Source organism: Jaculus jaculus, chromosome 4, assembly GCF_020740685.1.
Source record: "Jaculus jaculus isolate mJacJac1 chromosome 4, mJacJac1.mat.Y.cur, whole genome shotgun sequence".
In the NCBI taxonomy this organism is placed as follows: domain Eukaryota; kingdom Metazoa; phylum Chordata; class Mammalia; order Rodentia; family Dipodidae; genus Jaculus; species Jaculus jaculus.
This window is the reverse complement of record NC_059105.1, coordinates 49,845,019-49,856,861: the sequence shown is the minus strand read 5'-3', so window position 1 is coordinate 49,856,861 and position 11,843 is coordinate 49,845,019. Positions and strand designations below refer to the sequence as shown.

The 11,843-nt window shown below is 37.1% G+C and overlaps 1 pseudogene; it reads left to right on the top strand.

The window, feature by feature from the left end:
• The first annotated feature begins 320 nt into the window (after positions 1-320).
• LOC101601633 lies at positions 321-7,556 on the top strand (annotated as a pseudogene).
• Positions 7,557-11,843: the final 4,287 nt, after the last annotated feature.

The window sequence follows — 11,843 nt, the reverse complement described above, 5'->3', positions numbered from 1 at the left end:
CAACCCCACAGAGAATACCACAACCCCACTGAAGAGGGCCCCCGCAGAATGGGGGCAGGGATGAGGGAAAGGATGGTACCAACAAATGATGTCTCCATATTTAGTATGTCCATAATTAATTAAAAAAAAAAAACCTCCCTGAAATCACTTTTAACAAATGGAGCTTTGAGCTGGGGTGTCCTGAGGTATCTGGAGTCCTATGGTGGGTGAATTGGGATTACAAGGGAGCCTTGAGGCAGTCACTGATTTGGGCTATGCTCAGATCATAGCAGGCCCTTCCCTACCTGCCTTCACAGGCCTAGCATCACTTGTGGAACAAAATGGACGATGCTGCCTATGACAGCCACGTCCTGGCTCCCAGGATGGAAGTAATGGCTGCTGAAAGTTTAGCAGTTTCAGACCAGGTGGGAATATCCTAGACTATTGGGAGAGAAAGGCCCTAAGTAGCTCATTAGGCATCTCTTTCCTCCCCTCTGAGTTTCATTGGTACAGTCCTTGGCTACAGAAAATGTGAATTCCCCCAAAGATGGTATTTACTGGGAATCCTAGCCAGGGTCATCACCACAATGTTGGCAATACCTGGTGGAGGAGCAGCCTGCAGGCCCTCCTAGAACATATTTTACAGGGACATAAACCAGGCACACTACAGCCACGCCTATGGTGTTTTAGATTATTTAACATAATGAACAATATTGGACCTGAATTCAAATGGACAGGTAGTTGTTTTCTATGACTACTTGAAGTGATTTTATCCAGATTTTGTGATTGGAGCTATAGTAGTTTGAATCTGTCCTGCCATATTCATGCAGTCACCATTTTTAATATTTTATTTATTTATTTATTTAAGAATAGGATACCAGGGCCTGTAGACACTGCAGGGAAACTCCAGACACATGTACCACCACGCATGTGCATCTGGCTTATATAGGTACTGGGGTGTTGAACCTGGATCCTTAGGTTTTGCATGTAAGCATCTTAACCTCTAAGCCATCTCTCCAACAGAATAATCACCATTTCTTAACCAACAATGCAAATAAAAGGTGGAAGAGGGGAGGAAGAGCTGCTGAAAAAAAGTAGACAGATTGGAATTTGATTACAAGTAGGTTAACTCTTCACAGTACCCATTGGAAAGGAAACAACACGTAATATTGTTGAGCTTTGTTAACTAACTCAGACTTCACAGGCAAATTAAGATATCAGTAATGATTCTAAAATATTTAGATGAGGACTGAGAGCCTAGTTCAGTGGTAGAGCACTAGCCTAGCATGCAAAACTGCTTAAGTCTGAGTTTTATTTCCAGCATAACAAAAAAAAAAAAGAAGAAAAGAAAAAAAAAGAATAGACTTGTTCTTAGAATTGGATCTTTTAAGATAAGACTGTTTGCTCCTCTGAGGTTATTCAGTCAATTTTACACTTAGTAGAAGCCCAGAATCTTGAGATGGTTTGGCTGAGTACATGCAGGTATTATAGTACTCTAACTTAAATATCGCTAGCATTAGCAGAAAAGTATAGAAAAATACACTTGCAGCTGAATAGGCAGCAGTTTTTGCTCAAAGATTTCATTTCTGTGCCATATCCCTCTGCTCACACCAGTCCATTTCTAGGCAAAGCAACCCTGTATAAGTTTTTAGGGCATGGTCATGACAGCAAGCCTCTCACAGAAACTGCTTCTAGCCCAATCCAAGCAAAGTTCTTTCTCACCCTCACAAGCCAAACCTCACTGTCTGTAGTTCTTATTGCCTTCAGGTCTTTCAACTCTGACCAGAATAGTTCTTCAAGCTGTACTTACAGCACTGCAAGGCATCTCTTAGGCCAATATTTCACATCCTCCAAAATTCCTCTTGAAAATCATCTCCAAAAGGCCAAAGCCAGTCAGGTGTCTAGCCGAAGTCCTACTCCTCTGGTACCAACTTTACTGTTGCAGTCAGGTTCACATTGATCACAGACCAAGACCAGCTTTTGGAGGAAACAAAAGTTGTTTTTTTGTTTTGTTTTGTTTTGTTTTGTTTTGTTTTTTTTCTTGCTTATAGACTCAAGGACTCCATGATAAGGGCAAACAATACCATGATCAGAGGGTGGACATCAACCCCCTGTTAAATATCAACTGGACAATAGCAACAGGAGAGTGTGCCAAACACTGCAAAGAGAAAACTGGCTAGTAATACCCATAACCTCGCCCCCAACAATACAATGCCCCCAAGAGGTGTTAATTCCCAAATCTCCATCAGCTGGAAACCTAACATTCAGAACACCTAAGTTTGTATGTGTTACCCATTTGTATTTTTTCCTCTGAGAACTCCCTATTCAGTTCTCTGTCCCATTTTTCGAGTGGGTTGCTTGATTTTTTATTGTTTTGTTTGAGTTTTTTGTAGATTCTAGATATTAGACCTCTATTAGTGGTATAGCTGGCAAAAATTTTCTCCCATTCTGTAGGTAACCTATTGGTACTGATTAAGGTATGTTTGTCTGTGCAGAAGCTTCTTAGCTTCATGAGATGCCATTGATTGAGTGATTATGTAATTTCCTGGGCTACTGGGGTTTTGTCCAGGAAGTCTTTCCCCACTCCTGTATCATGGAGAGTTCCTCCTATTTCTTTTTCCAATAGGAGAAGAGTTTCAGGTCCTTTATTGAGGTCTTTAGACCATTTGGATTTGATTTTTGTGTATGGTGAGATGAGTAGATATAGTTTCATTTTTCTGCATATGGTTATTTAATTTGTCCAGCACCATTTGTTGAAGATGCTGTCTTTTGTCCAGTCTACATTATTGGCACTTTTGCCAAAGATCAAGTAGCTGTAGTAACTTGACCTAAAGTTGGGTCTTCAGTTCTGCTCTACTGGTGTATATTTCTGTTTTTATGCCAGTACCCTGCTGTTTTTGTTACTATAGGTTTGTAATATAGCTTTAGATCAGGTGTGGTGATACCTCCAGAGGGTTTTTTGTTTGTTTGTTTGTTTTGTTTTGTTTTGTTTTTGAGGTAGGGTTTCACTTTAGTCCAGGCTGACCTGGAATTCAATATGTAGTCTCAGGGCATCCTGGAACTCACACTCCTCCTACCTCTGCCTCCCGAGTGCTGGGATTAAAGGCGTGCACCACCATGCCCAGTTCAGAGGTGCTTTTTTGTTGAGGGTGTCTTTGGATATTTGAGGCCTGCTGCCATTCCATATAAATTTTGACATAATTTTTTCTATCTCTGTGAAGAATAATGCTGAAATTTTTATTGGTCTTTTATTAAATCTATATTTTGCTTTTGGTAGAATTATCATTTTCACAATATTAATTATGCATATCCAGGAGCATGGAAGGTCTTTCCATCTTCTCAAATCCTCAGTTTCTTTCTTGAGTGCTTTGATGTTTTCATTGTATAGGTCTTTCATATCCTTTGTTAGCATTATTCCAAAGTATTTTTTTTTCCTTTTTATTGAAAATGGACAGCCTTGCTACTTTCTTTCTCTGTATATTTGTCCTTTGCATATGAAAAGGCTACTGACTTTTGTGTGTTGATTTTGTATCCTGCCACTTCACTAAAGGAATCTATCACCTTTAGAAGTTTTGAGATGGAGATTTTCTGGTTACTTATGTATAGGATCATGACATCTGCAAATTGGGCTAACTTGACTTCTTACTTTACAATTTGTTTCCCTTTTATTTCTTTCTTCTGTCTTATTTCTTGGGCTATGACTTTTGGTATTATGTTCAACAGCAGTGGTAAGAGTGGGCACCCCTGTCATGTTCCTGATCTCAATGGGAACTCCTTGAGTCTTTCCTCATTAAGTATTATTTGGACTTTAGGTGCTTTATATGTATAGCCTTTATTGTGGTGAGACATAAACCTTCTATGCCTATATTGTCTCCAGCCTTTTGATCATGAAGTGATGTATTTTGTCAAAGGCATTCTCTGCATCTGTTGAATTGCATCTATTGTGATTCTTGTGATTAAGTTTATGTGCTATATTACATTGATAGATTTCTAAGTGTTGAATCATCACTACATCCCTGGGATGAAGCCTACTTGATCAAGGTGGATAATGCTTTTGATGTGTTGTTGAATTCCATTTTCAAGGATTTTCATCAGGATCTTTGCATCTAAGTTGATCAGGGATATGGGCCTGTAGTTTTCTTTTATCTCTGTCTGGTCTTGATATTAGAGTGATGCTTCATAAAAGGAGTTGGGGAGCATTCCCTGTTCTCCAGTTATGTGAAATAGTTTGAGAAGAATTGTTCCAGTTCTTCAATGAAGGTTTGATAGAATTTGGCTGAGAAGCCATCCAGTCTTGGACTTTTCTTTTGGCGGAAGTTTTTGATTACCTTTTCTATCTCCATGGATGTGATAGGTTTGTTTAGGAGATTAATCTGCTCTGGGCTTAGTTTTGGTAGGTGGTATGTGTCTCGGGATACATCCATTTCTTCCAGATTTTCCAATTTTGTAGAGTAGAATCTATTTATGTTTTATAAAAATAGAACAAGTTTTTCTAATATCGAAAAGATAAGATACTTGAATTTGTCATAGCTGCATTAAAAGAATAAGTAAAAATGATTTCTATTTATAATACATTTATGAAGAAGAATTGTTTAATCTCTCTGAACATCACTGTTACTATGGTCAAAATATTGATCTCAATATATTTTAAGTCTTAATTTTACTCTACATAAAATACATTATTTCTTACATTTGTTTCTTAGTCTATTTTGAATGTGAAATATTTTGGTAACTTTTCTTAAATTGCCTTTCATAGAATGGATACCTGCAGTGGGGTTTTTTCTGCTTAACCTGTATCTTCTGTAGGTAGAGCTTGTATATCCTCCAAAGAAATCTTGATGTGCATTGAATTTACTGAGTAGATATTTAAAATTTCACAAGTTTTAAATCTGTTTCTTCTCTGATTCTGACAGCTGGTCTTTCTTTCCTCATAGTGTATCAGACAACTACGTCCTATTTATATGATCCTGCTTCTACTTTTACGTTTCTCTCATTCTTCTTTCTTCTTCTTATTGCATATCATCATATAATATGTTGTGTTATTATTATTATGTAAATATTATTATACTGATAACCTTGTTAGATTATATAATATGTTATTATATTAATATGGGCATACCTTGGAGATAGTATGTATAGAAATATATTAAAATAATATATTAATATGATTTCTATATCTTATATTATAAATAATAATTTATAATCACAAAATATATTTCTGTATGCAGAATATTCTTGTAGCATATTATTACTTCTTATGCTTAAAGCAATCTCCTTCTGGGCCGGAGAGATAGCTTAGCAGTTAAGGTGTTTGCCTGTGACACCTAGGGACCCAGGTTCTATTCTCCAGTACCCACATATGCCAGATGCACAAGATGACACATGTGTCTGGAGTTTGAAGTGGCTACAGGCCCTGGTGTGCCCATTCTCACTCACTCTCTCTCCTTTTCTCTCAAATAAATAAATTTAATTTAAAAATCTCCTGTTGATCCTAATGTGAAGACTTTTTGATTCTCATTTTAATTGTTTCTCATCATTTCTTATTTTAAATGTGTTCAGGTTGTGGCTCAGTGGTAGAAAGCTTTCATAGCATGTGCAAGACCCTAGTCCTATCAGCACTGCAGGTAATTATTTCAAGTATTAGCAAACATTTATGCTTTTCTATAATTATGGCATATAAAAAATTGAAGGCCATACTTAACATGCTTTCAACACAAAATCATCAATTAAAGTTTAGAGAATTTAGAATCAAATGTAAAATATTATTAGAAATAAAATATTAAAATTCTTCAGCCCTGAATTTTAGTCAATTGAAAGAATAACCCTAATGAGAGAAATTACCTAATCACCTGGGCTTGATTCCCTTGTACCCATGTAAAGTCAGATGCACAGAGAGGCACATGTATCTGGAGTTTGTTTGCAGTGGCTGGAAGACCTGGTGCTCCCATATTCATTCTCTCTCCCTCCCGCTTTCTCTGTTTCTCTACCTGTAAATATGTAAATTACTAATATTTTTTAAATTCATTAAAAAAAGAAAAGAAGTGAATAGCCAGAAAGATAAAAATACTAGGTTGGAGGAATCCTGTATTTTGTTAGATTGCCACACAAGTTCTTTTCCAATGTATTTTGTATTACCAGTTAGCTCTAATGTCTGGATACTCTTTGATTAGTCAAAATACTCTGGTTTTGCTTTATTTTAAAATGTTTTCATTTATTTTTCATGTGTGTGCATGCCAAGGTCTCTTATTGTTGCAAATAAATGCCCGTCCATTTTTTCATGGGTTGTTGGGGAATTGAATTTTTGTGCTCTTGTATTTGGCAGGCCTTTAAATGCTGGGTTCTCTAGACCCTCTCTGAGAAAAAGAGAGAGAGAGAAAGAGAGATACAAACTTCTGTATCTTTATATTGATGCTTATCATGTGTCCAGAGCTATTATTAATTACCTAAATTTTGTAGCTTTCCTTGTCTCTATCACTTTACTTCTGTTTATCACTAATAGCACCTAAGCTACAAGGCAATGTGTAAGTATCTGCATGTTTGATTGATCAGCACATATGGACTATTTTAATCCCAGCTCTGTAGGTACTAACAAACTAATGCTGACCTTAATCTCTGTGCCCCTTATTAGAACACAGTCATGGGAAATAAGATTCAACGCTCAACTGAAACCAAATACTGAGTATACTTGAATGCCAGGCTAAAGATTTCAACTTTGGCAAGAAGAACACAAAGTTTTAAAAAATATTTTTGTTTATTTACTTGAGAGAGTGAGGAGAGAAAGAGACAATGGGTGCATGCACCAGGGCCTCCAGCCACTGCAAACAAACTCCAGATGCATGCACCACCTTGCGCATCTGGCTTTGTAGGCAAGGGCTTTTAACTACTAAGCCATCTCCCTAGCCCAAGCACAAAGTTTTTAAACAGGAAGGTGACACCATCAGAACTATACATTAGTAAAGTTCATTTAAAATTAACTAAAATTAGTAAGAATAGAGGTGGGGGTAGCGGTGGCGGAACTTCCGGCGTTGGCCCGCAAGCGGAGCGCCTGTCGGCCGGGATTCCTTGCGCCACCGGCCATGTGGTCCTGGTGCGCCCCTTCTTGCCTGCGTGTTGCGGCGAGAAGACGTGTGTTTGCGAGCCCTGTGCGCTAAGCCCTCAAGTACAGGAAGCCTCGGGATGTGTAAGCTTCAATAATGAAGGGGAAAGCTCCCGTCGCAGCGTTGAGAGGCGGTCAGCTGGAGAAGCTGCGGACGTCCCCACAAAGCCCGCAAAGGCCTCCAAGTTTGGATCGGCCAAGAGAGCCTCCGCCATCTCCATCAGAAGGGTCAAGCAAGCCTAAGGAAACTGTTCCAACTCTTGCTCCAAAAACACTTTTAGTAGCAGCAGCTTTTAATGAAGATGAAGATAGTGAACCAGAGGAAATGCCCCCAGAAGCAAAGATGAGGATGAAGAATATTGGAAGGGATGCACCAACCTCAGCCGGACCAAACTTCTTCAATGGGTTTTCTGACAACCAGAAGCTGTGGGAAGGAAATATAAAGTCTCATCTCGGAAAAGTCCACGACCAAGACAATTAAATGACGCTTTTATTTACTGAAATAGAAGGAAATAAAATACATCTTCAAACACATTTTATGGAATCTTTCACCACATATACTCTGCAAGATTTGTGTACTGTAGGATATTTGTTTTGTAATTTTGTATTGTATATGGACTTTTTTTTCTAATGTGTCAATTAAATGCTTCTTTAAGTACATAGTCACAGATGAAATAGTATGATTCCCTTAAGAACTACAAGCTAAATTTGGAGGTAGCTTCTGAGAGTTTTATTGGTGGTGACTATTCGCTAGGCTCTTTTACTAGGTAACAATTCCTGAAAAGCAGCTTGCGGATGTTAACAGTCTGTTCACTTAAATTTAAGTTTAGAATAAGCCCCAAGTGAAACAATGGAAATGTACATAGCACTATTAGTTCTTACATGATTTAATTATATCAAGATACATAAATTTAACTTTTCTGTAGACAAACTCTTCATTTTATCCATTTACTATTGTAACATCTCTCTCCTACATATTCCTTACTTGACCCAAATAAAATGTTAACATAAAGCCAAATTAAGGAGAGAGAAATAACTGAAATGAATGTCTTTACTAAAATACCAATAAATTTTGTCAAAACTCAATAAATAAAAAAGAATAGAGGTGGGAAGTTTAAACAAATCCCACTGATAAAATGACACTATTTCTAAGTGTTACAGTTATCTCATGTTTACTATATTGTGTCAAAATAGAAGCTCCCTTAGAAGAACTGGAAGAAGAATTTGATCTTCTTGAGGTATAAAAATATATTATTTCTAAATAATGAATGCTATAAATGTAAAAATTTAAATCACCCATACTTTCTAGTTTTTTTTAAATTTTGTGGTTATTTTTATTTATTTATTTGAGAGTGACAGACAGAGAGAGAAAGAGGCAGAGAGAAATAGAGAGAGAGAATGGGCATGCCAGGGCCTCCAACCACTGCAAACAAACTCCAGATGCATGTGCCCCCTTCTGCATCTGGCTAACATGGGTCCTGGGGAATCAAACCTAGAACCAGGGTCCTTAGGCTTCACAGGTAAGCGCTTAAACACTAAGCCATCTCTCCAGCCCACATTTTCTAGTTTTGATACCTGCCAGTGAAATTCACTGGTAACCGTTTGTGCTTGCTTAATTTCCTGGGCTACTAGGGTTTTGTTCAACAAGTCTTTTCCCAGTCCTATATTGTGGAGAGTACTTCTTATTTTTCCTTCCTGTAGTTGAAGACTTTCCAGTTTTATATTGAGTTTTTAATCCATTTGGACTTGATTTTTGTGTATGGCAAAAATGAGTGGGTCTATTTTAATTTTTGTAGATATTGTCATCCAATTTGTCCAAGATGATTTGTTGAAGATGCTGTCTGTCTTATCTCCAGTCTACCTTAGTGGCATCTTTGTCAAAAATTAAGCAGGTGTAGTTGCTTGCTATAAGGTCTGGGTCTTCAATTCTGTTCATTGTTCTATCATTCTGTTTTATTCCAGTACCATGCTGTTTTTGTCACTATGGCTTTGTAATAGATAAGATATGGTGATACTACCAGATGTATTTTTTTATTTTCTTTCTCCTTTTTTTTTCTTTTGGCTTTTCAAGGCAGGGTCTCACTCTAGCCCAGGCTGACCTGAAGTTCTCTATGTAGTCTCAGCAAGGGTGGCCTTAAACTCACAGCAATCCTCCTACCTTTGCCTCCCGAGTGCAGGGATCAAAGGCATGCGCCACCATGCCTGGCTTCAGAGGTATTTCTTATACCAAGGATATGTTTGGCGACCCAAGGCCTTCTGCCATTCCATGTGAATTTTGTGATCATTTTCTCAGTCTCTGTAAAGAATGATGCTGGTATTTTTATTGGTATTACATTAACTCTGTATACTCCATTTGGTAGAATTGAAATTCTTCACAATATTAATTCTATCTCTCCAGGAGCATGGGAAGTCTTTCCATCTTCTCAAGTCCTCCTCTATCTCTTTATTGAGTGTTTTTATGTTTGTATTACATAGTTCTTTCACATCCTTTGTTAATGTTATTCCAAGGTATTTAATTTTTTGTGTTATTGTTGAACATGGGAGAGCCTCACTGATTTCTCTCTCTGTATATTTGTCTTTTACATATAGAAAAGCTGCTGTTTTGTGCATAGATTTTGTATCATTCCACTTTGCTAAAGGAAGTTATCACCTTTAGAAGTTTTGGGATGGAGATTTTTCTGGTCACTTATATATAAGATCATGTCATCTGCAAATAGGGCTAACTTGACTTCTTCCTTTCCAATTTGAATCTTTTATTTCTTTTTCCTACTTTATTGCTTGAGCTAGTACTTTAGTACTATGTTGAAGAGCAGTGGTGAGAGTGGGCACCCCTGTCTTGCTCCTGATCTCAACAGGAACTCCATGATTTTTTCCCCATGAAGTATTATTTGGGGTTTAGGAGCTGTATATATAGCCTTTATTATGTTGAGATATAAACACTCCATGCCGATGCTTTCCAGTGTTTGGATCATGAAGTGGTATTGTATTTTGTCAAACGCCTTCTCTGTATCAATTGAGATGATCATGTGGTCCTTATTTATTTATGTGGTGTATTTTCTTGACAAATTTCTGTATGTTAAACCATCCCTGCATCCCTGCGATGAAGCCTACTTGATCAAGGTAGATAATACTTTTGATGTATTGATGAATTCAGTGTGCAAGGATTTTGTCCTGAATCTTTCATCTAAATTCATTAGGGATATAGGCCTATAATTTTCTTTCCTTGTTACATGTCTGCCTGGTTTTGGTATTATGGTGATTCTAGCTTCATATAATGAGTTGGGGAGGATTCCCTTGTCTCCAATTATGTGGAATAATTTGAGAAAAATTGGTTTCAGTTCTTCTATGGAGGTTTGATAGAATTCAGCTGAGAAGCCATCTGGTCCTGGACTTTTCTTTTGGGGGAGGTTTTTGGTTACCTTTTCAATCTCCATGGACATGATAGGTTTGTTTAAGAGATTAATATACTCTGAGTTTAGTTTTGGTAGGTGGTATGTATCTAAGAATTCATCTATTTCTTCCAAAGCATTTAATTTTGTGGAGTAGAGATTTTAGAAATATGCCCTGATCATTCTTCCAATTTCATTGATGTCTGTAGTGATCTCTTCTTTTTCATTTCTGATTTTGTTAATTTGAGTCTTCTCTCTTTTTTTTTTTTAGCCTGATTAGTTTGGCCAGGAGTTTGTCAATCTTATTTATTTTTTTCAAAGAACCAGCTCTTTGTTTCATCAATTTTTAACATTGTCTTCTTAGTTTCCAATTCATTAATTTCTGCTCTAATCTTGATTATTTTTTCTAATTTTTAAATATACTTTATGTATTTGAGAAAGACAGAGAGAGAATGGGTGCACCAGGGCCTCCAGCAACTGCAACCAAACTCCATACACATGCACCACCTTGTACATCTTGCTTACATGGGTCCTGGAGAATCAAACCAGGATCCTTTGGCTTTGCAGGCAAATGCATTAACCACTAAGCCATCTCTCCAGCCCTCTAATCTTGATTATTTCTATCTATCTGTAGCTCTTTGAGTTGTACACTTCAATATTCTTCTAACACCTTTAGGCAGTTATGTTACTGATTTGTGATTTCTCTGTCTTTGCAATGAAGGCATTTAGGTCTCTGAGTTCTTCACTTATGACTGCCTTCATTGAGTCCCATAAGTTTTGGTAGATTGTGTTTTCATTATTGTTCAAATATAGGAATTTTACAATTTCTTTTTTTGATTTTTCCCACAACCCAGTCATTGTTTAAAAGTGTGTTGTTTAATCTCCAGGAGTTGGTGGAGTTCTTGATATGTCTCTTGTTGTTAATTTCTAGCTTTAAAGCATTGTGATAGGACATGATGCAGGGAGTTACTTCAATTTTCCTGACTGTATGAAGGCATACTTTATGGCCTAACATATAGTTAATTGTGGAGAAGGTTCTATGGGCTGCTGAGAAGAATGTGTATTCTGTAGAGTTGGGGTGGAAAGATCTGTAGATATCTGTTAGTTCTAGTTGATCTTTGATGTTGTTGAGCTCTACTGTTTCCCTGTTGATTTTCTGCTTGGATGATCTGTCTTTTGATGATAGTGGAGTATTGAAGTCTCTGACTATGATTTTTTTTATGATGTTTATTTCTGTTTTATTGTTGAGTAGATTTTATAAACTGTGGTGCTCCTGTATTTGGTGCATATATATTTATGATTGTGATGTGCTCATGTTGGATCATTCCCTTGATGAGTAAGAAGTGGCCTTCTTTGTCCTTTATGATTGCTTTTGGCTT